Genomic DNA, 6000 nt, shown 5'->3' with positions numbered 1-6000 from the left:
CAACAGCTGCTCGCCTACTCTACCTACAGATACAGAACCATAGCCAAAGAAACACCCCTGCCGTAGTGAGGGCTTCAGGGAGAGCTCTCACTCAGAGGACAAGGGCAGGGACTCTCTGGGAAGACTCCCTGCAAAAAGGAATGGAAGGCACAAGCTGAAGGTCAGTGTGCAGGCTCTAAGGAGGCAAGGAGGAGCAGGTGCTGAGCGTGTGTGTGTGTGTGTGTGTGTGTGTGTGTGTGTGTGCACGTGTGCATGTGCGTGTGTGTGCACGCGCGTGTGCGTGCGTGCGTGTGTGTGTGTGTGTGTGTGTGTGTGTGTGTGTGTGTGTGTGTGACCTGCAGGAGTCGTCCTCGGGGCTGGAGGTGAGCTGGACACAGTAGACCCTGGGAACACTGTCTCTTGGACTGTCATTTCCTCCTAGCTGGCAAGCAGATGAAAGGATGCTGCTGGGGAGCCAGGCTGCCCGGGTTGTGCCCCACATCCCTCCCTGGAAGGTATCAAGAGTAAGCGGAAGCAGGGGCCCTCTGCCAGTTCCTCTTGTGCAATCCTTCTTCCTGCTCCTCTCCACACAGAGGCAGGCCTGAAAACCGTGCACCCGCAGTGCTGGCCACGGGCTGGTTTTCCTGAGGGAAGGCTGGGCAGCTGAAGCCTGGACCAGGGAAAGCTAAATGTTCTGTGCTGGGTCCTATCTGCAAAAAGGAAGAGCCTGGGCACTCTGACTTGTACCTGCCCTGCCCTGAGTATGCATTTCTCTACACTCTGGACCTATCGAGGCTTCCTGAGGAAGCTTGCAAGGAGACGCTTCCCTTCTGTTGGAGCCCACTAGGTTTCCTAGTGGCTGTACCCAGCAGGACTGCATAAGAGATTGATTGGACCACAGGCCTGGGTACCACGTGTTTGTAAGGGTCTACACTTGACTGTAACTAGCAAGAGGGAGGTCTATTGCTCCACCCCTTGGCATTGTTATAAATAGCCCTTTGGAATAAAGCTCTGTGCTGGTGGATAAGGATCCAAGCTCATCCAAGTCCATCCTGTGTTTTCTCTCTGTTTTCTCTCCCTCTATTTCTAACTAAGTCTCTTATCCCTCATTCCTCAAGAGTCTCTGGGGTAAATAAATGTGGGGGCTGCTCTGCCACATCCTTCTCAACCATCAAGCTTTTCTTTTATTTTTTTTAACAAACTATCTTATTTATTGAGACAGGATCTCACTATGTAACCTTACCTGACCTGGATCTTGCTATGTAGCTCTGGCTGGCCTCAAATTCAGAGATCCTCCTAGGTGCTTGGATTAAAGGTATGCACCATGATATGCAGCCAGCCTCCAAGATTATAGCTATGTCAAGATGTCAAGGTCCCCCAGACACTGAATGGGAAATACAAGGAGTAGGATGTTTAGAACTCAGTTCAGGCCTCTGGGAGCTGGCCTGCTGGTGGCCTGCATGAGACCCCAGGACAAGGACCCTATGTCAACATGAGATTTATCCAACTCGGCCCAGGCAAGCAGACAATCAGATCCTGCAAAGCAGAGCCCACAGCTGACCCTCTCGCCGCAGGTATCCATATGCTGACTCCTCCACAGACTACTCGGGGTCTGCAACTCAAGCTATCCCTCAGCTCTTGGTGATAAACCCTCTGCCCCAGGAGACGGAGCAGACGCTCTGTGTACAAGACAACCTTTTACTCAGAAAGAGCTACCACCAAGAACTACTGTGTGCCAGATTCCCTGTGAAGAAGTGTGGCGTCCAGGGACTGGAGCCCTCACCATCCCTGTGCTCACGGAACTCGGCTCAGCCGAAAGGCAGACACAAACGTGTCAACAGCCAACAACAAATAGCTACAAATTGGGGTAAGTGGGCTGAGGACGGGAGAGCTCAATTAGCCTTGCGGCCTCCTCCAGCCCTGAGGCCTGTCCTCATTACACAGTCAGGCATGCCTGCCCTCCCAGGGTTCCCTGGCTGAGAGCCTGGCAGAGCAGGGGGTGTTGACAACTGGCTACGGAGCCCTTACTGAACCAAACTGGGGGGAAAAATTAAAAACTAAAACAAAAACAGCCACCATTCGGTATAACCTCATTTTACGAATCTAGAGACCAAGCATTTGATAAATCACACAGCTGCTAAGTGGCAGAGCCCCAGAACAGAAGTCAGATGTCCTAACTCTGGGCCACGGTCCCATAGCACCCACCCAGCAGCCTGTTACCCTCACAGCCCATCTTGGACTAGGATATAGCCTCCAGGGATCTGCAGCATCCTGACTCATCTCCGAGGCTCTTTGCAAATGAACGCTGTCTAGTCAAACTGTGTGTGATGTCAACGTTTCACATCTGAGATGTCCCACACAGCACGTGGCCCCACTTCACTGACCAGGTGTGGCCACAGAACGTAGCCCCACTCCACTGTCCAGGTGTCCTACACAGAACGTGGCCCCACTCCACTGTCCAGGTGTCCCACACAGAACGTGGCCCCACTCCACTGTCCAGGTGTTCCACACAGAACATGGCCCCACACCACTGTCCAGGTGTCCCACACAGAATGTGGCCCCACTCCACCATCCAGGTGTGGCCACAGAACGTGGCCCCACTCCACTGTCCAGGTGTCCCACACAGAACATGGCCCCACTCCACTGTCCAGGTGTCCCACACAGAACGTGGCCCCACTCCACCGTCCAGGTGTGGCCACAGAACGTGGCCCCACTCCACTGTCCAGGTGTGGCCACAGAACGTGGCCCCACTCCACTGTCCAGGTGTGGCCACAGAACGTGGCCCCACTCCACCGTCCAGGTGTCCCACACAGAACGTGGCCCCACTCCACTGTCCAGGTGTCCCACACAGAGCGTGGCCCCACTCCACCGTCCAGGTGTGGCCACAGAACGTGGCCCCACTCCACTGTCCAGGTGTCCCACACAGAACGTGGCCCCACTCCACTGTCCAGGTGTCCCACACAGAACGTGGCCCCACTCCACTGTCCAGGTGTGGCCACTCAGGGTGGGGCTGCCAAGGGGAGGAAACTCCAAAGATCTGGGAAGTGGAGGGACTGCACAGGGAGCCACCAAAGGACTTTGGCCCAGTAGTGAAATGCCTGGATTGTAGCCTCTGTGGATTCCTGAGGAAGTCGTGGTTCCTCTGAGCTCCACAGCACCTACGACACTCCAGTAATACCAGCTCTTGTCACCACGGTCACCATCCCACACAGATTTGCACCTCCCAGCTTGTGTGCGGAGCACCTTCCCTCTCCTCCACCCCCACAGTTCCTCTTCCTCCAGGCCTCGGGCTCCTCCCGGAAGGTGGCCCAGAGCTCCTTGACTGGCACACAGAAGGGGCCTCACCTCTCCACCCCTTCTGTGCCCTGCATCCTTCCCAAAGCCACACTCCGCTCCCCGGTCCCCACTCTGGAATCCTCAGAAATGCCTATCTCACAGCCACAGATGCTCAGAGGCCAGAAGGCCATGCTCCCACGTTCCCTGCCTCCCCTGCGGCCTCAGGTCAGCCCTGCTCCCAGGGAAGACCCCGAGAAAGGGAATAGACACTGAGCAGGTAGTGCCCTCTGTCACGAACAGCTCAGGAACACTTGAAAAGAACCAACATGAAGACAGAGCCTGAGTAGGCCTGTGGAGGCCTTCCCATCCTGCCCTAAAGCAGGGCAGTGACACTCTCTCTTTCCCGATCGTCCCCTGACTCCCGGATGCTGAGTTCCAGGCTGGCCAGTACTCCTGGCAATGTTCATGGAGCGAGCAGTGAGAGGTTGCCAATCCTTGGACCTGCCTCGGGCCATCCCGAAGAGAGCAAGGCAGAGAAAAGAGACTGAAACTATGACACAGAGATGAATGCCATTCCCATATGACCATCCAGCCAGATGCCTCTCCTCCCTAACTGTGAGGACAGGCCAAGGAAGGCCAGGGAGAGCCAGCACAGAAGAGAAGCGGGCAAGAGTTAGGGGGAGAGGTCAGAGGTCACAGGGACTGAGCGATAAAGGGAGACCCAGAGGATGGAAGAGTAGGTCTCCAGAGTCCCAGAAGTCCACAGCATGTTCTCACATCCTTCCCAGCTGGCATTGCCCAGATGCATGCATTTCTGGAGAGTATCCAGGAAGGACCAGGCAGTCTCCAACAGGACTGAATATCCCCCGTCTCCTGCTCTCACTCCCACAGGCTTCCTGCTTCAATGGGCACTCAGTCCCTGGAGCCCTGGCTCCTCACAAGCCTGGGAAAGGGTCCTGTCTGAGCTCAGCAAAGGTAGATAGATGCCCTCCCTGGCTAAGAAGTAAAGTCTCTGGCCAAAGGTAGCCTGATCAGACAGGCCTGAGGGGTGCCCACCCTGGGGTGGAGAGGCAGGTCTTCAGGGGAGGACCAGGGAGGTAGGGTGGAGCGGACTACAGAGTTTGTTTATTTTGGGCTTTTTTGCTGCTGTTCCTGTTTGGCGATCACACTGTGATGGACAAAGACACCTCTACAGACAGGTACCCGAGGAGAGAACAGGGCTGAGAAGAGGCAGCAGGTGGTCCCTGTGTCCCACCCCCATAGCTATCATGCCCTCCGTCCTTCTAAAGAGGCAAGAGCACCACCCCCCCCCCAAGAAAGCCCCAGAGACAAGCCCCTCATTGCCAGCCGGGGACAACAAACTGACCTATCTGGGTTCGGAGGCTTACCAAGAAGCTGCCAGAGTTAGGAAGAAGTGACAGGGCTGACGTGAGCATTAAGAGCAAAAAGACCTGACTGAGGTCAACAATAGGGAGACGAAACCAGCTTCAGCATTTGTCCCCAACCCTTCCCACGGCATCCAAAGTCACCGAGGACAGCCAGTACCCCGAGACCAGGCACATTACCCCACCCTCTCTACTGAGGATGGCCAAGTCAGTGTGCACTTTAAACGGAGGCTGTGGTGAGGAATGAGAGTGCATTGAGGCCATGCCGAGCCCAGATGCCATCGACTGCCCCCTAAGAGCACTAGGGGCTGACCACATACCATTCAGATACCAGGCCAAGGAAAGACGGTGGGAAGCCAGGGCAGCCATACCAGCCACACCAGGCTGCTGAGTGGGAAACACAGATTGCAGTAGCAGAAGTGGGGCGAACACTGTCCTGGGGACCCAGTCACGTACAGCAGGTCCTGGAATCCAGGATCAGGATAGACTCATGAGCCCGCTGCGGAGTTTTGTGTCCAAGTAAACCAGAAGTGTCCATGAGTGGGAACCAGGCAGGGGCCTAGGGCAGGGGCCCAGGGTAGGTGATGTGGCTCAGCAAGCCTGCCCCATCAAGACTACTGTCTGCCTCATGTCTGCACAGGGGCTGAGTCCCCTCATTTTTTACAGACATACTCCTCTCTGTGCTCAAAAAGGTTGTGCCAGACCTGGAGGAGGGGGACAGCTAGTAAGAAGAGGACATCCCTGGATAAGGAGGAGCTGGACCTGGCCGGGCCCTGGACTGAGAGGCTCTGTAGCTCCTGTAAGTTCCCCTGTCTGGTTTCTGCGCCCGACTTCCCCTAAAGAAAGTAGGTGTGTGAGTAGCCAGCAAAGAGGGATGGAGAGAAGGGTGGGGGAGAAGGCAGGGGAAGGTTCTTGACACCCGAGAGACAGCACTACATCCAATTAGGGACCATCTCAGACCCTCAGGGGACTCTGAACCCAGGCCAGCTACTTGGAGTAGGTCCTCTATTCTAGACTTGTGATTAAAACTTTCAGCCCATTCTCAGATGAGGATAAAATCTAGCCACATAGATGAGGTTATACCAGTCAGCCAAGCTGACTCTACAATCCAATGTCACATCTCCAAAAACAAGAGCTATGGGCTTGGCCATGTGCTTCCTGCAGCCCTTGAGTCAGTGGGGGTACACACAGCTGGTCCTCAGTAAGGGAGCGAGGGCAGGAAGGAAGGGGGAAATGAGAAGGGGACACTGACAGATGGAAAAGAAATAATAAAGGGGCTTGTTTTCCAGTGCCAGCCTGGCACAGTGCCCAAGGCCGTCATCTTACCCTCAGAGCTCAGGGCTACACTTGCCTCATCTTT

The sequence above is a fragment of the Peromyscus californicus genome, unplaced genomic scaffold (assembly GCF_007827085.1).
Source record: "Peromyscus californicus insignis strain IS unplaced genomic scaffold, ASM782708v3 Scaffold_20__1_contigs__length_68692818, whole genome shotgun sequence".
NCBI lineage: Eukaryota > Metazoa > Chordata > Mammalia > Rodentia > Cricetidae > Peromyscus > Peromyscus californicus.
This window is presented reverse-complemented; position numbering follows the sequence as displayed.